At 43.5% G+C, this 26738-nt stretch overlaps 2 pseudogenes; one reads left to right on the forward strand and one right to left on the reverse strand.

Annotated features, from left to right (window-relative positions):
• The first annotated feature begins 11628 nt into the window (after window positions 1–11628).
• LOC137221057 (olfactory receptor 1f45-like) lies at window positions 11629–12557 on the forward strand (annotated as a pseudogene).
• A 9154-nt stretch (window positions 12558–21711) lies between these two features.
• Window positions 21712–22369, reverse strand: LOC137220909 (small nuclear ribonucleoprotein E-like; annotated as a pseudogene).
• Window positions 22370–26738: the final 4369 nt, after the last annotated feature.

Raw genomic sequence — 26738 nt, forward strand, 5'->3', positions numbered from 1 at the left:
TCCTGGGGAAGAATAAATCTTGGACAAAGAGACCTGCATGGCTGGGAGACAGTGATATAAATGGAGATGGGGGAGGTGAGCAGGACCTAGACTTTGCAGAATTCGGAATTTTTTTTCACTTATTTTAAGATTCCATATACATTTGATACCATGCAGTATTTGTCTTTCCCTGTTTGGCTTATTTCACTTAGCATAAGGCCCTCAAGGTATATCCATGTTGTCGCAAATGGCAGGATTTCCTTCTTTCTCACGGTTGAATAATATTCATATATATATTATATGAATATTATATAAAACCACATCTTCTTTATCCATTCTTCCATTGTTTCCATATCTCAACTATTGTAAACAAGGCTGCAATGAACATGAGGATGCAGGTATCTCTTCAATGTCCCATTTTTATTTCCTTTGGATATAAGGAAATAAAAGAAGTGGAATTGCCAGATCATATGGTAGTTCTATTTTTAATATTTGAGGAAACTCCATTTGTTTTCCATAGCAGTTGCACCAGGATTTGGAATTTTACTCCAAATATTACTGGGAGGAAAGTACTATGTGAAGGACAAGATCTAATTTACTTTTGTAAAACCTCCTCCTACCTGATTAATGGAAATATTATCATAGGGGCCAGAAGTAGAAATCAGAGCTATATGAATATCTGGGGAAAAGAGCATTCTAAGCAGAGGGAACAGCAAGTGCAAAGGCCCTGAGGCAGGAGCATCTCTGGATTATTCAAGGACCATCAAAGAAACCAGAATGAGCACAGGAGATGAGATCAGAAATGAGAAGGGAGGGACAGATTTGAAGGTGATTGTCACTAGGTCTCTTGCTGCTTTAAAAAAATAACGCTTTTCTTTTAATGTCAATAGCATTGTACAAGGTGCTGAGTCCTCTCTTAGTTTCTACTAAGAATTAAAATTAAAAGCAAAGTCCTAGCTCTCATAACCCTGTCTGAGATTTTTATATATTCAATACCTCTCTGTGTGATTAAGTCCTCGGAATGGTTTAATTGTCCTATTTTTTTTTAATTTTTTTATTTTTTTGCAGTACGCGGGCCTCTCACTGTTGTGGCCTCTCCCGTTGGGAGTACAGGCTCTGGACGTGCAGGCTCAGCGGCCATGGCTCACAGGCCTAGCCGCTCCGCAGCACGTGGGATCTTCCCAGACCGGGGCACGAACCCGTGTCCCCTGCATCGGCAGGCGGATTCTCAACCACTGTGCCACCAGGGAAGCCCCTGTCCTATTTATTTGATCAGCTTAATTTTATTAATATTTGTTCCACAGAGCTGCATGGATATACTTCAATCAACTTCTAGGATTCAATAAGTTTATGTTGTCCTCAAAAAACAAATTCATCTTCATAAGAGTTAGTAGAGGACCCCCTAAGAGTTTCCATCCCACACCTGGGATTGATATTTATTTTGTTGGTTTTCAAATGGCATATCATTTCTATAATTATCTTACATTTCTCTTCGGTCGTTTTCTTTATTTGCAAGTGTTCAATACTTTTTATTTATTTTTTTTCTGGAAAGTATAAATTTGTTTTCTTTTTTTAATTTAATTTTTTATTTTATATTAGAGTATAGTTGATTTACAATGTTGTGTTAATTTCAGGTGTACAGCAAAGTGATTCAGTTATACATACATCCATTCTTTTCCAGATTCTTTTCCCATGTACGTTATTACAGAGTATTGAGTAGAGTTCCCTGTGCTATACAGTAGGTCCTTGTTGATTATCTATATTTTTAATTAATTTATTTTGGCTGTGCTGGGTCTTCATTGCGGTGCGTGGACTCTAGAGTGCACAGGCTCAGTAGCTGCATCGTGTGGACTTATTTGGGTATGTGGGATCTTTGTTCGCTGATCGAACCCGGAGCCCCTGCATTGGGAGCTCGGAGTCTTAATCACTGGACCACCAGGGAAGTCCCGATTATCTATTGTATATACAGTGGCATGTATATGTTAACCCCAATTTCCTAATTTATCCCTCCCCCTCCCCTTTGGTAACAATACTTTTTATATATCAAATTATTGTCAGCTTTAACAACTGAAACATTCCTTTCTTGTAAGACTGAATGAAGTGTTGATATCCCTGTTAGAACTGCATTTATTAAATCCAAATCCTTAAAAAAAAAAAGCACACACATAATTATTTTCTAATGTTAACTCCTTTCTCGTAATTTTTATTGAGAAGAATTTACAAGACTTGACATGATTTTCAGGCTGCTCTTACAGCTCCAGCCCCTCAGGTTGTCCATCTGGATCCAAATACTCTTCTTGCTTTCACTATTTCAATCCCCAGCTTTTTAGATATGTTGGTTTATCCTCTCTGTGTTTATTGGATGTATGGTGGCATACAGAAAATTTTACAGAAAATGTTTAAAGTGTTTCATTTGAATTATATCTTTTTTGAATCACCCAGGGATAACTGAACAAAGAGACTTCAATGAAACCAAATTAAAATATCCAGGAAGTTTTGTAACTTTTGCCTGAAACCCCAAATTTATATTATATCTGTATAAAAGCCAAGAAGATATCCATGTGACTATCTTTCATTGAGAAGACGTTTCTAAAATACCATCTGATCATCTCAGACATCATTTGACCACGTTTCAGAGTCAGTAAATGTAATTCTGTTTTTTACTTTTTTCCAATTTTATTTCAAATGTTCTGAAATAAATCACAAGCTCATGTGATCAACAAACTTAAACTACCTTCAAAGTCTTGAATTTCACTTTATAAATAAATTGCAGGGGAAAAAAAGTTAGTGACACTGATGAAACTTCATTGGTAATGGCTGAAATTTTACTGACCTGATGTCGTTTTCCAAAAAGGTATTTTCTCTTTCCAGTAAATGGGTTTTACCACAAGCAGGTTCATGTGTCAGAATGGCAATGTCATGCCTACATCAAAATTACATTTTTTGAAATTCTGTTAATTATTTCATAACTGAAAAGTCTCAATTACTTTTAACCATACACTAGAGTGTTTTAAAAGTCCTGTATTACTTTCTAAATGCTTTCTGTCTGCTTTATCAACATATAATACTTTGACAGAAATTTTTCCCAGAACTTTCTGTTATTCAAACGCTTTTTAGTGTCTCACTGAATAATGATGTTCTTTTCATTTTTCCTTATTGACCATTATAAATTTTCTTTATTTGAGCCCAAAATGAACAAAACATGATTGCTATTCAGATGAAATATTTAAGTGTGTGCACTTCCAACTTTAATGAACGGTTTTGAATAGCACTTGGACCCAATATTTATATCACCTGTTACCATAAACTACCCATATTTTTATTTTAAAAAATTGTCTTTCATTCCAAAATTATAAATTAAGTATTACATTTTACAGTGAGTCTTACACAGTAGCAAAACTGTTCCAGGTTGCTCAACTTCTGCAAGTATCATATGTTCCAGGACTGCTGTTCACCGTGAATATCATTTCTTTTTTATTCTTCCACAAATACAGCAATATTTAAAGGGAACATTTTCCAAGCTTTTTTTTTTTTTTTTAAACATCTTTATTGGAGTATAATTGCTTTACAATGGTATGTTAGTTTCAGCTTCACAACAAAATGAATCAGTTATATATACACATATGTTCCCATATCTCTTCCCGCTTGCGTCTCCCTCCCTCCCACCCTCCCTATCCCACCCCTCCAGGCAGTCACAAAGCACCGAGCTGATCTCCCTGTGCTATGCGGCTGCTTCCCACTAGCTATCTACCTTACGTTTGGTAGTGTATATATGTCCATGCCTCTTTATCGCTTTGTCACCGTTTACCCTTCCCCCTCCCCATAGCCTCACGTCCCTTCTCTAGTAAGTCTGTGTCTTTATTCCTGTTTCACCCCTAGGTTTTTCATGACTTTTTTTTTTTTTCTTAAATTCCATATATATGTGTTAGCATACGGTATTTGTCTCTCTCTTTCTGACTTACTTCACTCTGTATGACAGACTCTAGGTCTATCCACCTCATTACAAATAGCTCAATTTCGTCTCTTTTTATGGCTGAGTAATATTCCATTGTATATATGTGCCACATCTTCTTTATCCATTCATCTGATGATGGACACTTAGGTTGTTTCCATCTCTGGGCTATTGTAAATAGAGCTGCAATGAACATTTTGGTACATGACTCTTTTTGAATTATGGTTTTCTCAGGGTATATGCCCAGTAGTGGGATTGCTGGGTCATATGGTAGTTCTATTTGTAGCTTTTTAAGGAACCTCCATACTGTTCTCCACAGTGGCTGTATCAATTTACATTCCCACCAACAGTGTAAGAGGGTTCCCTTTTCTCCACACCCTCTCCAGCATTTATTGTTTCTAGACTTTTTGATGATGGCCATTCTGACTGGTGTGAGATGATATCTCATTGTCGTTTTGATTTGCATTTCTCTAATGATTAGTGATGTTGAGCATTCTTTCATGTGTTTGTTGGCACTCTGTATATCTTCTTTGGAGAAATGTCTATTTAGGTCTTCTGCCCATTTTTGGATTGGGTTGTTTGTTTTTTTGTTATTAAGCTGCATGAGCTGCTTGTAAATTTTGGAGATTAATCCTTTGTCAGTTGCTTCATTTGCAAATATTTTCTCCCATTCTGAGGGTTGTCTTTTTGTCTTCTTTATGGTTTCCTTTGCTGTGCAAAAGCTTTTAAGTTTCATTAGGTCCCATTTGTTTACTTTTGTTTTTATTTCCATTTCTCTAGGAGGTGGGTCAAAAAGGACCTTGCTGTGATTTATGTCATAGAGTGTTCTGCCTATGTTTTCCTCTAAGAGTTTGATAGTTTCTGGCCTTACATTTAGGTCTTTAATCCATTTTGAGCTTATTTTTGTGTATGGTGTTAGGGAGTGATCTAATCTCATACTTTTACATGTAGCTGTCCAGTTTTCCCAGCACCACTTATTGAATAGGCTGTCCTTTCTCCACTGTACATTTCTGCCTCCTTTGTCAAAGATAAGGTGACCATATGTGTGTGGGTTTATCTCTGGGCTTTCTATCCTGTTCCATTGATCTATATTTCTGTTTTTGTGCCAGTACCATACTGTCTTGATTACTGTAGCTTTGTAGTATAGTCTGAAGTCAGGAAGCCTGATTCCTCCAGCTCCATTTTTCGTTCTCAAGATTGCTTTGGCTATTCGGGGTCTTTTGTGTTTCCATACAAATTGTGAAATTTTTTGTTCTAGTTCTGTGAAAAATGCCAGTGGTAGTTTCATAGGGATTGCATTGAATCTGTAGATTGCTTTGGGTAGTAGAGTCATTTTCACAATGTTGATTCTTCCAATCCAAGAACATGGTATATCTCTCCATCTATTTGTAACATTTTTAATTTCTTTCATCAGTGTCTTATAATTTTCTGCATACAGGTCTTTTGTCTCCTTAGGTAGGTTTATTCCTAGATATTTTATTCTTTTTGTTGCAATGGTAAATGGGAGTGTTTTCTTGACTTCACTTTCAGATTTTTCATCCTTAGTGTATAGGAATGCCAGAGATTTCTGTGCATTAATTTTGTATCCTGCTACTTTACCAAATTCATTGATTAGCTCTAGTAGTTTTCTGGTAGCATCTTTAGGATTCTCTATGTATAGGATCATGTCATCTGCAAACAGTGACAGCTTTACTTCTTCTTTTCTAATTTGGATTCCTTTTATTTCCTTTTCTTCTCCGATTGCTGTGGCTAAAACTTCCAAAACTATGTTGAATAAGAGTGGTGAAAGTGGGCAACCTTGTCTTGTTCCTGATCTTAGTGGAAATGCTTTCAGTTTTTCACCATTGAGGACGATGTTGGCTGTGGGTTTGTCATATATGGCCTTTATTATGTTGAGGAAAGTTCCCTCTATGCCTACTTTCTGCAGGGTTTTTATCATAAATGGGTGTTGAATTTTGTCAAAAGCTTTCTCTGCAACTATTGAGATGATCATATGGTTTTTCTCCTTCAATTTGTTAATATGGTGTATCACGTTGATTGATTTGCGTATATTGAAGAATCCTTGCATTCCTGGAATAAACCCCACTTGATCATGGTGTATGATCCGTTTAATGTGCTGTTGGATTCTGTTTGCTAGTATTTTGTTGAGGATCTTTGCATCTATGTTCATCAGTGATATTGGCCTGTAGTTTTCTTTCTTTGTGACATCCTTGTCTGGTTTTGGTATCAGGGTGATGGTGGTCTCGTAGAATGAGTTGGGGAGTGTTCCTCCCTCTGCTATATTTTGGAAGAGTCTGAGAAGGATAGGTGATAGCTCTTCTCTAAATGTTTGATAGAATTCGCCTGTGAAGCCATCTGGTCCTGGGCTTTTGCTTGTTGGAAGATTTTTAATCACAGTTTCAATTTCAGTGCTTGTGATTGGTCTGTTCATATTTTCTATTTCTTCCTGATTCAGTCTTGGCAGGTTGTGCCTTTCTAAGAATTTGTCCATTTCTTCCAGGTTGTCCATTTTATTGGCATAGAGTTGCTTGTAGTAATCTCTCATGATCTTTTGTATTTCTGCAGTGTCAGTTGTTACTTCTCCTTTTTCATTTCTGATTCTATTGATTTGAGTCTTCTCCCTTTTTTTCTTGATGAGTCTAGCTAATGGTTTATCAATTTTGTTTATCCTTTCAAAGAACCAGCTTTTAGTTTTATTGATCTTTGCTATCGTTTCCTTCATTTCTTTTTCATTTATTTCTGATCTGATTTTTATGATTTCTTTCCTCCTGCTAACTTTGGGGTTTTTTTGTTCTTCTTTCTCTAATTGCTTGAGGTGCAAGGTTAGGTTGTTTATTCGAGATGTTTCCTGCTTCTTAAGGTGGGCTTGTATTGCTATAAACTTCCCCCTTAGAACTGCTTTTGCTGCATCCCACAGGTTTTGGGTCGTTGTGTCTCCATTGTCATTTGTTTCTAGGTATTTTTTGATTTCCTCTTTGATTTCTTCAGTGATCACTTCATTATTAAGTAGTGTATTGTTTAGCCTCCATGTGTTTGTATTTTTTACAGATCTTTTCCTGTAATTGATATCTAGTCTCATGGCGTTGTGGTCAGAAAAGATACTTGATACAATTTCAATTTTCTTAAATTTACCAAGGCTTGATTTGTGACCTAAGATATGATCTATCCTGGAGAATGTTCCACGGGCACTTGAGAAAAATGTGTATTCTGTTGTTTTTGGATGGAGTGTCCTATAAATATCAATTAAGTCCATCTTGTTTAATGTATCATTTAAAGCTTGTGTTTCCTTATTTATTTTCATTTTGGATGATCTGTCCATGGGTGAAAGTGGGGTGTTTAAGTCCCCTACTATGAATGTGTTACTGTCGATTTCCCCTTTTATGGCTGTTAGTATTTGCCTTATGTATTGAGGTGCTCCTATGTTGGGTGCATAAATATTTACAATTGTTATATCTTCTTCTTGGATCGATCCCTTGATCATTATGTAGTGTCCTTCTTTGTCTCTTTTAATAGTCCTTATTTTAAAGTCTATTTTGTGTGATATGAGAATTGCTACTCCAGCTTTCTTTTGGTTTCCATTTGCATGGAATATCTTTTTCCATCCCCTTACTTTCAGTCTGTATGTGTCTCTAGGTCTGAAGTGGGTCTCTTGTAGACAGCATATATATGGGTCTTGTTTTTGTATCCATTCAGCTAATCTGTGTCTTTTGGTGGGAGCATTTAGTCCGTTTACATTTAAGGTAATTATCGATATGTATGTTCCTATTCCCATTTTCTAAATTGTTTTGGGTTCGTTATTATAGGTCTTTTCCTTCTCTTGTGTTTCTTGCCTAGAGAAGATCCTTTAGCATTTGTTGTAAAGCTGGTTTGGTGGTGCTGAACTCTCTCAGCTTTTGCTTGTCTGTAAAGGTTTTAATTTCTCCATGAAATCTGAATGAGATCCTTGCTGGGTAGAGTAGTCTTGGCTGCAGGTTTTTCTCCTTCATCACTTTCAGTATGTCCTGCCACTCCCTTCTGGCTTGTAGGGTTTCTGCTGAGAGATCAGCTGTTAACCTTATGGGGATTCCCTTATATGTTATTTGTTGTTTTTCCCTTGCTGCTTTTAATATGTTTTCTTTGTATTTAATTTTTGACAGTTTGATTAATATGTGTCTTGGCGTATTTCTCCTTGGATTTATCCTGTATGGGACTCTCTGTGCTTCCTGGACTTGATTAACTATTTCCTTTCCCATATTAGGGAAGTTTTCAACTATAATCTCTTCAAATATTTTCTCAGTCCCTTTCTTTTTCTCTTCTTCTTCTGGAACCCCTATAATTCGAATGTTGGTGCGTTTAATGTTGTCCCAGAGGTCTCTGATACTGTCCTCAGTTCTTTTCATTCTTTTTTCTTTATTCTGCTCTGCATTAGTTATTTCCACTATTTTATCTTCCAGGTCACTTATCCGTTCTTCTGCCTCAGTTATTCTGCTATTGATCCCATCTAGAGTACTTTTAATTTCATTTATTGTGTTGTTCATCATTGCTTGTTTCATCTTTAGTTCTTCTAGGTCCTTGTTAACTGATTCTTGCATTTTGTCCATTCTATTGTCCATTCTATCTCCAAGATTTCAGATCAACCTTACTATCATTATTCTGAATTCTTTTTCAGGTAGACTGCCTATTTCCTCTTCATTTGTTAGGTCTGGTGGGTTTTTATCTTGCTCCTTCATCTGCGGTGTGTTTTTCTGTCTTTTCATTTTGCTTATCTTACTGTGTTTGGGGTCTCCTTTTTTGCAGGCTGAAGGTTCATAGTTCCTGTTGTTTTTTGTGTCTGTCCCCAGTGGCTAAGGTTGGTTCAGTGGGTTGTGTAGGCTTCCTGGTGGAGGGTACTAGTGCCTGTGTTCTGGTGGATGAGGCTGGATCTTGTCTTTCTGGTGTGCAGGTCCACGTCTGGTGGTGTGTTTTGGGGTGTCTGTAGACTTATTATGATTTTGGGCAGCCTCTCTGCTAATGGGTGGGGTTGTGTTCCTGTCTTGCTAGTTCTTTGGCATAGGATGTCCAGCACTGTAGCTTGCTGGTCGTTGAGTGAAGCTGGGTGCTGGCGTTGAGATGGAGATCTCTCGGAGATTTTTGCTGTTTGATATTATGTGCAGCTGGGAGGCCTCTTGTGGACCAGTGTCCTGAAGTTGGCTCTCCCACCTCAGAGGCACAGCACTGACTCCTGGCTGCAGCACCAAGAGCCTTTCATCCACAGGGCTCCTTAATTTGGGATGATTCGTTGTCTATTCAGGTATTCCACAGATGCAGGGTATATCAAGTTGATTGTGGAGCTTTAATCCGCTGCTTCTGAGGCTGCTGGGAGAGATTTCCCTTTCTCTTCTTTGTTCTCAGTTCCCAGGGGCTCAGCTTTGGATTTGGCCCCGCCTGTGCGTGTAGGTCGCCGGAGGGCTTCTGTTCTTTGCTCAGACAGGACGGGGTTAAAGGAGCCGCTGATTCGGAGGCTCTGGCTCACTCAGGCCGGGGTGTAGGGAGGGTCACGGAGTGTGGGGCGGGCCTGCAGCGGCAGAGGCCGGCGTGACGTTGCACCAGCCTGAGGCGCGCCGTGCGTTCTCCCGGGGGAGCCGTCCCTGGATCCCGGGACCCCGGCAGTGGCGGGCCGCACAGGCTCCCCGGAAGGGCGCGTGGACAGTGACCTGCGTTCGCACACAGGCCCCCCGGCGGCGGCAGCAGCGGCCCTAGCGTCCCACGTCCGTCTCTGGGCTCCGCACTTCTAGCCGCGGCTAGCGCCTGTCCCTGGAGCTCTCCCAAGCAGCGTTCCTAATCCCCTCTCCTCGTGCACCAGGAAACAAAGAGGGACGTAAAAGTCTCTTGCCTCTTCGGCAGTTCCAGACTTCTCCCCGGACTCTCTCCCGGCCAGCTGCGGCGCACCAACGCCCTGCAGGCTGTGTTTACGCCGCCAACCTCAGTCCTCTCCCGGCGCTCCGACAAAAGCCGGAGCCTCAGCTCCCAGTCCCGCCCGCCCCAGCGGGCGAGCAGACAAGCCTCTCGGCTGGCGAGTTCCGGTCGGCCCGATCCTCTGCGCTGGAATCTGTCCGCTTTGCCCTCCGCACCCCTGCTGCTGTGCTCTCCTCCGCGGCTCCCAAGCTCCCCCACTCCGCCTCCCGAAGTCTCCACCCGCGAAGGGGCTTCCTAGTGTGTGGACACTTTTCCTCCTTCACAGCTCTCTCCCGCTGGTGCAGGACCCGTCCCTATCCTTTTGTCTCTGTTTAGTTTTTTCTTTTGCCCTAACCAGGTACGTGGGGGGTTCCTTGCCTTTTGGGAGGTCTGAGGTCTTCTGCCAGCATTCAGTAGGTGCTCCGTAGGAGTTGTTCCACGCGTAGATGTATTTCTGGTGTATCTGTGGGGAGGAAGGTGATCTCCGCGTCTTACTCTTCCGCCCTTTTTTGCCTTTTCATTCTTTTCATGTTTATTGTAAACTTTTGATTTTATAATTATGAGAACATTGCACACTGACAATTTAGACAAAAACTACAATGCACAAACAATAAAAACCAAAGTAAATCTTAACTATTTAAAACCAGGACCAACCTCAAAATTTGAGGGTAATGATAAACTGATACTTCTCCTATAGCACAGATAATTTTATAAGCACACAGCCACACTGCTCACAGTGACAGTAGCCAAACTGGCAAAGAGTTTTGCAAATGTTTCTCAGATGTTGCCCATGTTTCAAAGCTCATTACGACATTCAACAACAGTAAACTTGAAAGTGCGTTTATATTGTAATTTGTATTGTTAATTAATTTTACTATTCTTTGGATGTTCTTTAAGAGTATATTCCAGCCTCTGCCAAATCTTTCTAGATTTTAGCAATGGGACTAGTGTGCTGGTGCATACTGACTGTATACTAGCCTTGTATTAGCAATAGGAGGTCGTGGTTGCTCTTGACATGCAAGGACAGGCAATGTTTTTGAGGAGTATGAGATCGAATGGAGCAGAGAAAGGGGAGTTGTAGCAGGAGGGCTATTTGGGACAAAGAAGGGATTCCTTCAAAAATAGAAGATTTTTTTGGAATCCTTGCATTTTAGTTTGAAATCTCCCCAAAGCATGTTCTGAGTCAAGAACTTGAGTGCAAATAGTTTATTTGGGAAATAATCCCAGGAGACCCAATGAGTGTTTGGAGAAAGGATGTGTGGATAAGTAGGTTCCCACTCTTGGCAACCGAGGGGTCATCTTTCTAGGGATCCTTGAGCGAACACACCCCAGAACTGCTTCACTCAGAAGTGATGAAGCCGGGGCGTTCACCCAACAAGGCCTGTCCCTCACTGGCCAAAAGTCACTCTTGGAGTGCCAACCCCCAACACTTCCATGTTACCCTGTGTGCAGGCTGAGCCTGCTCTGGTGACCAGATGAAACCTTGGGGCATAGAGATACACGTGATGGAAGTGAGAAATGGTCAGTGTGCTTGGGAGCTGTCCACCAAACTCCAGGTGACATCTTGCAGGTGGGCTGTGGGGAATGAATGGTGTGTTCACTGATGGAAATGACGCAGCAAATGGTGGGGGAGGGTCCTGTTGCAGGAGGGAGTGGGAAGAGCTGATGAATGGCTGAACTAACAAGAGGGGATGAGATCCAGGGTGCAAAGGAGAGGCTGGCCTTGGCCAGGACCCTGGACAGCTCCGCTGTGTCATTTCTGATTGATTCAGGATGCCGTTGAAGGGGCAAATCTCACCCTGGTCTCTGAGTTCCTGTTCCTGGGCTTCTCGGAGGACCCCAAGCAACAGCAGCTGGTGTTCATACTCTTCCCGAGCATGTACCTGGTCACAGAACTGGGGAACCTGCTCATTATCCTGGCCATCGCCATCGACGTCCAGCTTCCATGTACCTCTTCCTGGCCAACCTGGACTTTGTGGACATTTGCTACACCTCCACCACCATCTGCAAGATGCTGGCCAATCACATGCCAGGACACAAAGGGATTCCTTATGCTGGCTGCCTGACCCAGACGTTCTGCTTCACGTTGTTCGCCGGCATCGGCAGCTTCCTGCTGACCGCCATGGCCTACGACCGCCATGTGGCCATCTGTCACCCTCTGCACTATGCCACGTCTGTGATACCACAGCTCTGTAGCCTCCTGGTGGCAGCATCCTGGACTGCAACCTTTGGGAATGCCTTGACCTACACGATATTACTGACCCGCCTCTCATTCTGCATCCACAACCAGGTCCCCCATTTCTTCTGTGACCTCAGCCGTCTGCTGAAGCTCGCATGCTCTGACACCTTTCTCAACAATGCAATGGTGTACACCGTGGGCGCCCTGCCCATCATCACCCCCTTTATGGGCATCTTGGTATCCTACACGCACACCTTTGCTGCTGCGTTGAGGATCCCGTCCACCAGAGGCAAGCGGAAGGCCTTCTCCACCTGTGGCTCTCACCTCTCTGTGGTGTCCCTGTTCTATGGCACACTCATCAGGGTTTATTTCAGCCCCATGTCCTCCCGCATGGCCCAGAAGGACACAACTGCTGCAGTGATGTACACCGTGGTCACTCCCATGCTGAACCCCTTCATCTACAGTCTACGCAACAATGACATGAAGGGCGCCTTGGGGGCCCTCATCAGCAGGAGACCAGTTTTTATTTGGTGACCACAGCATTGGAATGCCTGTCCCAATACAGCTCCCATCTGTTCTGAACTTCCGGGCACAGTCCTAGTCTTAGTTCCTTCATATCACTCTTGGTTCATTTGTTTATTACCTCATCCTTCCAACAGATATTTATTGAACATCTGTCACATTTTACTATTTACTGTTTAGTATTTACAGTCTTTCAAGAGCCTGGCAGAGAACAAACAAAATCCCTGATCTTGTGGCACTTAAACTGCAGCCTAAAGCACACATAATGGTTAAAAGGAAGTACTCTGGGGCTCCCCCTGGTGGCGCAGTGGTTGAGAGCCCACCTGCCGATGCAGGGGACACGGGTTCGTGCCCCAGTCCGGGAAGATCCCACATGCCGCGGAGCAGCTGGGCCCATGAGCCATGGCCGCTGAGCCTGCGCGTCCGGAGCCTGTGCTCCGCAACGGGAGAGACCACAGCAGTGAGAGGCCCGTGTACCGCAAAAAAAAAAAAAAAAGGAAGTACTCTGGAAACCAGAGAGATCAGGATTCAAGCCCCACATTGGGTTAAGGGTCAGGTTAAGCTGCTATAAGAAAGAGACCCAAGGCAAAAGCTCAGAAGTCATAAGATTTTGCAGACTGAACTCGGAATTTTTAGCAATATTGTTGCTTCAGAAAACCTAGTAGACATCTGGTGTAGTTGCTTCTAGCTAGTTCCATTGCTAGAACATTCCGTGTTCTTTTCTAGCCAGAGTTCTTGTGTCTATTTAATTTGCAGTATTTGCTTCATTGAACTATCTACATCTTTGTTATTCTCCATTAATGGTCATCTGAAACAGCAGCCTTGGGCAGCCTCCTTGTTTATACTGTTTAGGGGGCGAGGAAGCTGTTGGCTCTTCCAAACTTGTGATGTTCCTGACTTTGAAAAGTGGCCAATTCTTGTGTAAGAGCATCTCTTTCTTGTGATTTCTTGCTGAAAGCAGCAAGGAGCATCCCACTTACAGTGACATTCTAACACTTTACAATCTTTACAATCACTTCTAGAAACACAGGCTTAGTAGACATACGATCTAGCTTTCAGGTAGGTGATCGCGGGTGATGACATTACCAAATGTTGTTCTTTGGCATAATGAGGGTCAGTTATCCAGTCTGCAATATTTGTGACCTTACCAGCAGGTCACTAAGCTAATGCAACTAATTTTTTTTTTTTTTTTTTTGCAGTACACGGGCCTCTCACTGTTGTGGCCTCTCCCGTTGAGGAGCACAGGCTCCGGACGTGCAGGCTCAGCGGCCATGGCTCACGGGCCCAGCCACTCCGCGGCATGTGGGATCTTCCTGCACCGGGGCACGAACCCGTGTCCCCTGCATCAGCAGGTGGACTCTCAACCACTGCGCCACCAGGGAAGTCCTGCAACTAATTTTTGATTTTTGTGATTGCAACACCCCATTCCTGATACTAATTTTTGTATTAGGTAGGATGAATAGCCTACCTGCTGTATTTGGGCTTCTATAACAAAATACCACAAATTATATGGCTTAAATCACAGAAATTTATTGTCTTACAGCTCTGGAGACAAGTCTGAGATCAAGGCATTAGCAGGTTGGTTTCTTCCGAGGCTATAAGGGAGAGTCTGTTCCATGCCTCTCCCCTCACTCCTGGTGGTTTACTGGCTATCTTTGGTGTCCCTTGACTTGTAGATATCTGCCTTCATCTTTACATGGCATCCTCCCTGTAGGCATGTCTATCTCCAAATGTCCCTTTTTATAAGGAAACCAGTTACCTTGGATTAGGAACTCACCCTACTCTAATATGGACCCATCTTAACTACTATATGCAAAAACAGACACATTCTGAACACTAGGGGTTAGGATTTCAACACATAAATTTGGGAAAGGGATGTAATTCAATCCATAACATTTGCTTAAACAAAAGACTAAATGAATAATGGGGACCCCCCCCCAGTGGCACAGTGGTTAAGAATCCACCTGCCAATGCAGGGAACATAGGTTCGAGCCCTGGTCCAGGAAGATCCCATATGTCACAGAGCAGCTTAGCCCGCGTGCCACAACTAACTACTGAAGCCCTTGCACCTAGAGCTCGTGCTCAGCAGCAAGAGAAGCCATTGCAAGGAGAAACCCGCGCACCGCAACAAAGAGTAGCCCTGGCTTGCCACAACTAGAGAAATCCCTCAGGCAGCAACAAAGACCCAACACAACTAAAAATAAATAAATAATTAAAAAAAATAAAAGAGTAATGGCTCAAGCAAAGTAGAAGTTTATTCCCCTCTCAACTAACAGTCAGAGTTCTATATCAGTGGGTGACTCTGCTCCTTTCAATCAATCAGAAACTGCGGTTCCCAATGTTCTATTTCTTGTCTATTTCCCTGAACATTATTATTGTCTGTGAGGTTGAAGCTGTGAACTCTATATTGAAAAAAAGAAGAAGGAAGAAATCAGCGAGCACAGCAGAAGAAAGTCCCTGATCTTGAAGCGTCACGTACTTTTTGCATTCCACCTAGCTGCAAGAGAGGCTGGGAAATACGGCATAGGTGGTCAGCCATGTTGCTAGGCTGTGATTCTGTCATTACAGCAAAAGGAGAGAGTAGATTTTTGTGGAGGGCTGGCAGTCCACATTCCAACCCTCCAGCCACCGAATACATGAAAGCATGCTTCTCCCCACCCATAGAATCCACTTATACCCTGCCCTGAAGAAGATAACCTAAAGTCCCATCCAGTGATGCTTTCAGCTCAGAGTCCAAAATCTCTGCCTGATACACAGTCTTCTTCAGCAGAACAGAATGTTTATCCCATGATCTAATAATTTTTAAACTAGAAGTTTATTTATCTGGCCCTCCTCTCACCCATAGTACAATATGAGACCAGCTACTGGTCCATCATAATGATCAAATCCCACAGGGCAGAATCTATTTAAGATTTCCCTGCTTATGAAGTGGAATAAATTCTTTGGCTCTAGAAGGGAAACCTCTTTGTCTGTTATTCACTGCAGTCTCTGGTTTTGCCATCTGGGATATTCTTCCTTGTCCATTACCCTCTGTGGCCACCGTCAATGAAAACTGAATCAGTTGATCTAAGAAAGAAATGGAAAATTTTATCCGAGCCAAATTTGAGGATTATAACCCAGGAAGAGCATCTCAAAAAGCTCTGAGAATTGTTCCACCTGTTAGAAGTCAAGGCACAGTTATATAAGTTTTTTTGAGACAGAAGGCTGTACATCAAAAAGTGTATTATTGACAGTTTACATAATCCAGATCTAAGTGTCATTGTGGTGGGTCATGCGACCCCTGATAAGCTCAAGAAGAAATGCTATCTTTTTTTTTTTTTTTTGCGGTACGCGGGCCTCTCACTGTTGTGGCCTCTCCCGTTGCGGAGCACAGGCTCCGGACACGCAGGCTCAGCGGCCATGGCTCACGGGCCCAGCCGCTCCGCGGCATGTGGGATCTTCCCGGACCGGGCACGAACCCGTAGTCCCCTGCATCGGCAGGCGGACTCTCAACCACTGCGCCACCAGGGAAGCCAGAAATGCTACCTTTGAAGGAGTTCTCTGGTTGATGCTAGGAAAATGTTGCTCTTTTACGGCAGGTATTCCTGCCAATGGGGGAGGTTTGATGACGAATAATGCACATACACAATGCACAGTTCGGCGGAGAGACAAGGCCAAAAAGCAGAGGAGAATTTTTACGGTTGAATTTTGCTTGTCTTGCCATAAAGTATGAATTTTATTTCACACCACATTTGAAGTAAACATAGAAGGAAATACCCTTCTTGGGAATTCTACAGCCATCATCGCCTGATTCCTCTAATGCAAATTAGGGAACCTGGGAATTTTTTTTTTTTTTTTTATAGCTGCTCTGGATCTTCGTTGCTGCGCACGGGCTTTCTCTAGTTGTGGTGAGCGGGGGCTACTGTTCGTTGCGGTGCGCAGGCTTCTCATTGCGGTGGCTTCTCTTGTTGTGGAGCACCGGCTCTAGGCACGTGGGCTTCAGTAGTTGCGGCACGCAGTCTCAGTAGTTGTGGCTCACGGGCTGTAGAGCGCAGGCTCAGTAGTTGTGCTGCACAGGCTTAGTTGCTCTGCGCCATGTGGGATCCTCCCGGACCAGGGCTCGAACCCGTGTCCCCTGCACTGGCAGGCGGATTCTTAGCCACTGCGCCACCAGGGAAGCCCGGAACCTGGGTATCGTTCTAAGGCTCAAACAGTCACAGACTGGGCGCATGGTTTCGAAATAATTCTCTGGAACACTTCACAGGCTATTTGTTCCCAGCCAGTAATCATACCGGAAGCTTTTTCCCAGCCGAAGTTTTTGCATTCCTTGATTTACCCGGGTCTCTTTATCATGTGAATGGTGGCTACCTGAGGTTCTTTGAAACAAAGGTCTCAGGTGAGAAGGTGTGTCAGTCTCAGCTGGGAACACCTGGGGTCACCCACCTGGACATGTAACACTTGTAGGGACCCCCACAGACATTTCCGCAACCAACCAGAGCCAATGGTGTGGCTGGACTAGCCCTTGTGGTTCTTATGATTTCAAGACACCTCAGCAACAACCATTGGGGAACTTTGAAAAAAAGATTTCTTACAGGTCCTGGAGGGTACAGGACACACCGAGGGCCACACAGTGAGGTCACAGGTAGAGAGACAGCACAGACCTGGGGTTCTGCCTTTATTAGGGTCCAAGTGTGGGGTGCCTGGGGCGTTGCAGATTCACTCTTTATTGGCTAATTTAAAGCCTAATAACAAGAATTAGGGCACAAGAAGGGAGAAGTAGGGCCGCGCAAGTGGTCAGTTATTTAGGTTACCCAGGGCTTTCTGAAAGGAGAGCCTCATGGGTGGGGCAGCCTAGTTCCTTATCTGGTTGTTTATCTGGTCCTTATCTGGTAGCTGTATCTTACAGCTGCCGATATGTTTATTCAAGATGAATGAATTACTATTTGGCCATAAAAAAGAAAAATTCTGCCATTTGTGACAATTGGACCTTGAGGGCATTATGCTAAGTGAAATAAGTCAGACAGAGAAAGGACAAATACCGTTTGATGTCATTTATACAGTTATATGTGGTATCTAAAAAAACAACAGCAACAAAATGAATTCATAGATACAGAGAGCAGATGGGTTTTACCAGAGGCAGGGAGTGAGTGGTAGCGTAAATGGGTGAAAGTGGTCAAAAAGGACAAACTTCAGGTTATAAACTAATTAACTCAGGAAGTGTAATGTACAGCGTGATTTGTATAGTTAATAATACTGTACTGTGTATTTGAAAGTTGTGAAGGGAGATCTTGAAAGTTGTGAAGAGAGATCTTGAAAGTTGTGAAGAGAGATCTTGAAAGTTCTCTTCACAAGAAAAAAAAATTGTAACTATGTATGGCGATGGTTGGGTTTTTTTGTTTGTTTTTATTAAAGTATAGTTGATTTACAATATTGTGTTAATTTCAGGTGTACAGCAAAGTGATTCAGTTATACACATATATGTATACATCTATATTCTTTTTTTTATTCCATTATAGCTTATGGTGATGATTGTGCACTAGACTTATTGGGGTGATCATTTGACAATATATACAAATATGGAATCATTATGTTGTGTACCTGAGTGCTGCCTGGGATAAGTCATTTCACCCCTCTGAGTCCCCATTTTCTCATATGTAAAATAAAGGTAATAATGCCTAGTGCAAGGGATGTTAGGAGGATTAAATGAGATAATACAGTTCATGAATGACTGACAAACAAGATGACTGTAGATGTGAAATGAGGACTCTCCTGGCAGTCCAGTGGCTAAGACTCCGGTGCTTCCACTGCTGGGGGCGCAGGTTCCATCCCTGGTCAGGGACCTAAGATCCCATGTGCCGTGTGGCAGGGCCAAACAATTAAAAATAATTTTTTTAAAGTGTGAAATGGATAAACACATTTTACTTAAATGTGTAGAAAACACAACTGGTACCTCAACCCTGCACTATGATGAGGCCAAAGAAGTTATTTGAGTTTTTTTTTAATCGTCAGCTGGTAATAACAACATAAGGGTAACAATATGAAGAAATGTTTTAGAACCACACTCCCAACAAAGAACACCTAAAAAAAACAAACTGCGTTGCCTTCTCAACAATTTCTCACTTCACTGATCATTTCTAGCTGGAGACACTTTTTTTTTAAGTTTTTAAAGTCATGTTTATTGACGTAGAATTTACATTCAGTAAAACTCACTCTGAAGTTTGACAAATGCAATGACCACCATAACCAAAGAGTAGAGCCGTTCTTCAGCCCTGCTGACTTAAACAATATTCACAACCTAAAAGCTGAGAGTCATGTTTTATTCGGCGGGAATTTTTAGGACTTCAAGCCCGGGAAGCAGCATCTCAAGTAACCCTGAAAGAACTGCTCTGGGGAGGCCAGGGGGAAGCCAGGTTATACAGGCGTTTTGCAACAAAGGGCAGATAGTCTGAACATCGAAAGATTGTTAATTAAAGAAAACCAGATATGTCAAGTTAAGGAATTTAGTGCTTTTCTACGTATAGGAAGATACAAGAGTCTGGGCTCACTGAAATCATTATTTTGATATGTACCTCTGTTATGTGGGGCCAGTATCCTGTGTTTTCACATCCTGAGTTTCCACAGGGCTCACTGTGGGGAGGGGCTGCAGTCTGATGGCTGCTAGATGGCAGGTATTCTTTCCTTCCTTAGTTCCCTCAGGGCTCACCGGCTCACGTCGGAGGGCTGCAAGCACTGAAGACTCTGACATCCTTCGTTTACTGATATGGCAGGCAATATTCCGTTTATCAGCCCTGACCCCCCACCCCAAAATCCTATGCAACAAACTCTTCCCTGATCCTTAGGAATGCACTGATCTGTTTTCTGTTGAAGGGGTTAAATTTAATCAATAAAATGATCTACTATAGAAAAAAATTGTAAGCACAAAGAAATAAGTTTTTAAAAGGATGCTTTGAAACATACAATCTTTAACATAGTCAAAAGAATGGAATTTATATAATCTTTGTAAATTAAAGCAGTTGACAGTTCTCTTAAGATAGTTGTAGAATAAATAGCTAGTCTAGTTACTGTGGCAAGCTTCAGGCTGGCGCCAGTTAGTAGAAAAACTATTTTATTGTATTTATTTTTTAAAAAACATTTTTTATTATTATTTGGCCCTGTCAGGTCTTAGTTGCGGCACTCGAGATCTTCATTGCGGCACTCGGGATCTTCGTTGCGGCATGTGGGATCTTCCTTTGCAGTGCTCAGGCTCTTCATTGTGGTGCATGGGCTTCTCTAGTTGCAGAGCACAGGCTCTCTAGATGTGGTGCATGGGCTCTAGAACGCGCAGGCTGTAGAACGTGCGGGCTCAGTAGTTGCGGCATGTGGGCTCAGTTGCCCTGAGGCACGTGGAACCTTAGTTCCCCAACCAGGGATAGAACCCCATCCCCTGCATTGGAAGGCGGATTCTTAACCACTGGACCACCAGGGAAGTCTCCTAGAAAAACTATTTTAACTAATGGAATTGAATTCTACAGAAATTCTCTCAGGGGCAGATATACGTTCTTAGATATTTGGCACCTTCTCAAAAGTTTACCCTGCTACCACCATGAAAGGGACAAAGAAAGCAAAAACCTTTGTTCTATAAATATCAATTGTCACATGTTCAAATACACTTTAACTCCTTGAAAAGCTTCTTTCAAGCACCAAAATTCTGTCTTTCAAGCACCAGCCCTGAAATTTGTCAGCATCTTGAACTAGACTGAACCGAGTCACGTGCCATGGCCGAAAAGTTCTAGTTGAAGATACTTTGTTTTGTTTTGTTTTAATTTTATTGAAGTAGAGTTGATTTACAATGCTGTGTTCATTTCTGCTGTACAGCAAAGTGATTCAGTTATACGTATATATTCTTCTTCATATTCTTTTCCATTATGGTTTATCACAGGATATTGAATATAGTTCCCTGTGCTAGACAGCTTGCTGTTTATCCATTCTCTATATAATAGTCTGCTAACTCCAAACTCCCATTCTAATAGACGTTTCTCCAAAGAAGATATACAGATTGCCAACAAACCCTTGAAAGAATGCTCAACATCACTAATCATTAGAGAAGCGCAAATCGAAACTACAATGAGGGGGTCAGAAGGGCCATCATCCAAAAATCTACAAACAGTAAATGCTGGAGAGGGTGTGGAGAAAAGGAACTCTCTTGCACTGTTGGTGGGAATGTAAATTGATACAACCACTATGGAGAGCAGTATGGAGGTTCCTTAAAAAACTAAAAATAGAACTACCATACGACCCAGCAACCCCACTACTGGGTATACACCCTGAGAAAACCATAATTCAAAAAGAGTCATGTACCACAATGTTCATTGCAGCTCTATTTACAATAGCCGGGACATGGAATCAACCTAAGTGTCCATCGACAGATGAATGGATAAAGAAGATGTGGCGCATATATACAATGGAATCTTACTCAGCCATAAAAAGAAATGATATTGAGTTATTTGTAGTGAGGTGGATGGACCTAGAGTCTGTCATACAGAGTGAAGTAATTGAGAAAGAGGAAAACGAATACCGTATGCTCTCACATATATATGGAATTAAAAAAAAATGGTTCTGTAGAACCTAGGGGCAGGACAGGAATAGAGACGCAGATGTAGAGAATGGACTTGAGGACATGGGGAGGGGGAAGGGTAAGCTGAGACGAAGTGAGAGAGTGGCATGGACATATATACACTACCAAATGTAAAATAGATAGCTAGTGGGAAGCAGCCGCATAGCACAGGGAAATCAGCTCGGTGCTTTGTGACCACCTAGAGGGGTGGGATAGGGAGGGTGGGAGGCAGATGCAAGAGGGAGGGGATATGGGGATATATGTATATGTATAGCTGATTCACTTTGTTATAAAGCAGAAGCTAACACACTATTGTAAAGCAATTATACTCCAATAAAGATGTTAAAAAAACAAACCTAATCTATCCCTCCCCCATCTTCTTCCCCCTTGGCAACCACCCGTCTGTTCTCTACATCTGTGAGTCTGTTTCTGATAAGTTCATTTGTGTCATATTTTAGATTCCACATATAAGTGATATCATATGGTATTTGTCTTTCTCTTTCTGACTTATTTCACTTAGTATGATCATCTCTACGTCCACCCTTGTTGCTGCAAATGGCATTATTTTATCCTCTTTTATGGCTGAGTAATATTCTAGTTGGAGACACTTTGGAGCAGAGTAATATTACCTCCTTTGAGCATGATCCGCCCCAGGTGTTTTCTTGACTTTGTTTTAGAATGAATCCCTCAGCATCATCTGATATAAGGTTTCTGTACTCATTAAAACCAATGATACAGCCCTCTATCTGCATACTCACTTGCTCATAAAGCTACAGTTGAGGGACTTCCCTGGTAGCACAGTTGTTAAGAATCCACCTGTCAATGCAGGTGACATGGGATCAAGCCCTGGTCCGGGAAGATCCCACATGCCGCAGAGCAACTAAGCCCATGCACCACAACTACAGAGCTCGCACTCTAGAGCCCGCGAGCCACAATTACTGAGCCCACATGCCACAGTTACTGAAACCCACGTGCCTAGAGTCCGTGCTCCGCAACAAGAGAAGCCACCGCAAGGAGAAGCCCATGCACTGCAACGAAGAGTAGCCCCGGCTCGCCACAACTAGAGAAACCCCATGCACAGCAACTAAGACCCAACGTAGCCAAAAATAAATAAATAAAATAAACTTATACTAAAAAACAAATAAATAAAATAAAGCCGGACTTGAATCCGAGATCTCTTTTGCAAGTATCTGAAAATGATGGGGTGCACTGTCACCTTCTGCACCTTTTGGTTCTGACCCTGGTACCCCATGGTGGATGCTCACAATGACTAACCCACCTGAGATTTTTTTTTTTTTTTTTTTTTTGCGGTACGCGGGCCTCTCACTGTTGCGGCCTCTCCCGTTGCGGAGCACAGGCTCCGGATGCGCAGGCTCAGCGGCCATGGCTCACGGGCCTAGCCACTCCGCGGCATGTGGGATCTTCCCAGACCGGGGCACGAACCCGCATCCCCTGCATCAGCAGGCGGACTCTCAACCACTGCGCCACCAGGGAAGCCCCTGAGACATTTTTAAATGATAGATTTAAAGAAAAAAAATCAAGGAAATGATAGAACCTTTGGTACACAGACATGGCTTTAGCAGCCACTGTTGGTGACCTCTCCCCACATTCCTTCAACACACCCGTAGTTCACCTGCAGACAGTTCCCATCACATGCCAACGACTTCTGATACAGAGTGTTCTTGGCCCGCGTGTGGCAGACCAGAAGCTGCAGGGTGTTAATGCCCAGGGTGTAGCCATCAATCTCTGAGGGTCAAGAGTTGGTGGGCAAATACCCCCAGCATCCTGACCTTTCAGTTGGGTGACTCTAAGATGACTTCAGAGTAGACGTCAGAAGTGTTCATAAGATCCCTAGTGGAAACAACCCCTGGTTGCCCGCAGCGGTAGCGACTCATGAACGTACCTCCTCTCCCTGTCTCCTTTCCCCACTCTCTCACCAGGCTTCCAGGAACCACCTCCCACAAACTCTTGTTTGGGGGTCTACTTTTGGGGAAACCCAAAGTAAGACATGGACAAAAAGGGTAGAGGTGACGTGGGCATAACTAAAGTTTGTAAACTCTGAGATAGTGCACCTAAAACACTCGGGGCCTGGTGCATAGTAAATACTCAACAGATGCTATTGGTTGTCTTGTTGTTGTTACTTTTTTAAAATTGTGGTAAAATACACATAACATAAAATTTACCATCATAATCTGTTTTCAGTGTATAGTTAAGTAGCATTTCATCTCGCAAAATGGGGACTCTGTCCCCATTAAACACTCCCCATTTCCACCCCTCAGCCGCTTGCACCCACCTTTCTACTTTCTTCTGTCTCTGTGAATTTGACTACTCTAGGGACCTCATATGAGACGAATCATGCAATATCTGTCCTTTTTGTGACTGGCGTATTTCATTTAGCATAATGTCCTCAAGTTTCATCCACATTACAGCTTGTGTCAGAAGGTCCTTCCTTTTTAAGACTGAATAGTATTCCATTGTGTGGGTGAACCATATTTTGTTTATCCATTCGTCCACCAAAGGCCATTTGGTTTGCTTCCACCTTTTAGCTATTGTGAATAATGCTGCCATGAACATGGGTGTACGGTGTTGTTGTGACTTTTTATCATTTGCTTGTTAACTCATTCATTGTTCCAAAGTCACGAGACTTCCAGTATGCCAGTGTTCATACTGAGAGTAATCTAGGAATCATTTCTATATATTGATACTTTGGGAGTGGAGAAGGATCTCTCTGAAAAATAGACTCCCTAAGACAAAGAAGGCAGCTTTTTCTGTTGCCTAAGCTGTCGGTCCTTCCTAAAAGGAGTGGTTCTCAACAAGGAGGACGATTTAGGCCACACACCAGGGGGCACTGACAATGTATGGAAACATTTTACGTTGTCATGACTGGGGGTGGGGTGCTAATGGCATCTAGTGAGTAGTGTCCAGGGATGTTGCTCAACATCCTACAGTGCACAGGACAGCCTTATACTATAAAGAATGATCCAGCCCAAAATGTCAACAGTGCCAAGGTTGAGAAATCAACCTGAAAGAATGACATGCTTCACGTCACGTCATGCCTCACGTTCCACTCTGCACCAGGTCAGAAAGGCAGCAGCAGAGGTGAAACCTAAACAGGTTAAATCCAGGATCCCTGGTGAGACATCTTGGTGACAGGTGGCATCATAGAGAGAGCAAATAGGTATCTAGGACTGTGAAGGGTCTGAGACTTTACCTGTAAGCTGACAATTTAACCTGCCAGATTCATGGATGCTGGCAGAAGATACGAGACTCCAGGGTCAGAGACGAAGGACTTTACTACTCACAGCACAGCAGGCAGTATGAACTTCACGTTTTTGCTGGTTCCTCTCAAATGCCACGGGGACAATGTAGGTGCACGTTGGGTTTGCACCACAGCTGAGTAACTCTGAGCTCAGAAACTCCTGTCTTTTCTAGTGGACTGTGAACAAACCTTTATCTCAGAGGGAAGCATTAACTTGGTTCCATGGACAGCAAACAAACCTGCCCTCTGCCCCAGAGCAAGAAATTCTCTCTATCTTCCGGGGCTGCTTGCTACACGAACATTCTTGAAAAGACAGCCAGAACGAAAGCTGTTCACACCCCTGCTTGTGAGTTGTATGGAAACACCCGGGACTCACAGAGAATCATCTCTCAGTAGTGGTAGCTCTGACACCCAATGGGAAGCAGCTGTCATCTGCAAAGGTAATTTGGGCTGGAGGTCAAGCAGATGAGGCTGTTCAGGGCATAGTACAGAGGTTCAGGGTGTTAACTCTGGAGTCAGACAGCCTGAGTCCAAATCTTGATTTTGCCATTTTCAGCTGTGTGGCCTTGAGCACGTTTCTTGACCTCTCTGTGCTCCAGTTTCTCCTGATGTAAAATGGGAATAATAATAGCCCCATCTCATAGGGTTATTGTGAAAATTAATATATGAGCTTATATATGTGAGGCATTTAGAACAGCGCAGGCAGATTGAGGGAAATGTCAGTGTTAACCATACTTATTATTAATTATTATGATGATGCCATAAAGCTTGTGGTCATGCCTCTTTTTCAGCATTTGTGGGCAAGGTCTGTAATCCACACAGTTCCTTGAAGTCTGCCTCAGAGAATTTGGGGAGAACACGGGGCCCTTTGCTCCCTCCTCCCCACACTGGCTCCTTCCCTGGTGATTCTTAATAAACAGGGCAGCAGGGCTGGAGCAGTGGTGGTTTCAGGGTCAGGGGAAATCAGACAGATTCAGGTTCAAATCGTGGCTTTGGCACAGTGCCAGCTGTGTGACCTTGATAAGCAACTTTCCTGCTGAGGGGACTCCAAGTACACACTGCACAAGGGTCTCAGTGAAGGGTCGAGTTCCCCATCCCCGCCCACCCCTTGCCCACGTGCTGCACGTGACCGGCTCAGCACATCTGTTGACGCTCTGGGTCATCTTTAGCCAGTGCCATGTCGATTATCATCCTTGTTATATTATTATTCAGTGAGCAAGATTCCATAGGATGCAAGCTGAGACCATCTTTGCTCTTTTCCTCCAGTACTCGGTAAATTCACTCTGGCCCCTCGGTCTCTCTGCATGCCTCAAACTCCAGGAGAGATTTGGAGCAGGGGAGAGGCAACCCCCTTACAGTCCTCCTTCAGCTCTCACCTCAATTGCCACCTCCTCAGGGAAGCCTTCCCTGATTTCCACCCCAAATTAATCAGGTCCCCCTATACCAAGGGCTTTCTTCTTCCAGCACCTATGCATGGTGGGGTGCGGGGGTGTCTTTCTCCAGCTGCTGGTGGCCCTATATCAACACCCCAGGATCAGCCTTCAACCAACAAGGATGGGAATTGGTAGATAAATACCCCAGCTCCTTCACCCCTCAGGTCCTCAAACTCTGAAGGGCATGCTCTCTGCTGCCCCCCAGAGGTCCCTGGTGGCACTGTGCTCCAGACTTCCAGAGTGGTAACGCTTCTCACTTCCCCACCCGCTACCAGTGTCTCTTTGGGTAGCTTCCCAAATAAATTACTTGCTCTCGAATTTTTGTCTCATGGTCTGCTTCTGGGGGATCCCAACCTAAGACAGCAGTTTGCCTTATCCTAACAAATTCCACAGGGGTTTGCAGGTATTGGTTGTCTCTCCCCACTGGGCTGAGTCATGTCTAGCGTCATGTCTCCGAAGCCTGCACAGTGCCTGGCATGTAGTAGGTGCTCAATAAGTGACCCTGAGTCTCAGGGCTGTGAGGTGGCCTGATGGCAACACAGAGCTCTTCCCCCACCCCGGTTCTCAGAAGTCCCCAGTTGGAGAATGACGGTGCAGGAGGGCAGCCCACTCCTTCTGAGCTATAAATGGCAGGCTTCATCCACCTCATGCCCCAGGCCACGCAGCCTGGACAGCTGGACCAGAGTCCCCAGGGGCCAGGAACCCCAGATGACCCTTCCAGTCCTGGCCAGGAATTCTGGGGTGTCCCTGGGGCAGATACACAGAGAGAGCATAAGGTTACAGGGCAGGGGGCGCAGCTGGGCTCTAACACCATTCCTAGCCGCCTTCTCCCCTCCCCGGCATCAGATTCCACCTCTGGGAGCTCCCTGAGCAAGAGGCCATTCCAGGGACAAGGGTCTACCCTACAAGGTCGTGGAGCGAGCCCGCAT

The sequence above is a fragment of the Pseudorca crassidens genome, chromosome 3 (genome assembly GCF_039906515.1).
Source record: "Pseudorca crassidens isolate mPseCra1 chromosome 3, mPseCra1.hap1, whole genome shotgun sequence".
NCBI lineage: Eukaryota > Metazoa > Chordata > Mammalia > Artiodactyla > Delphinidae > Pseudorca > Pseudorca crassidens.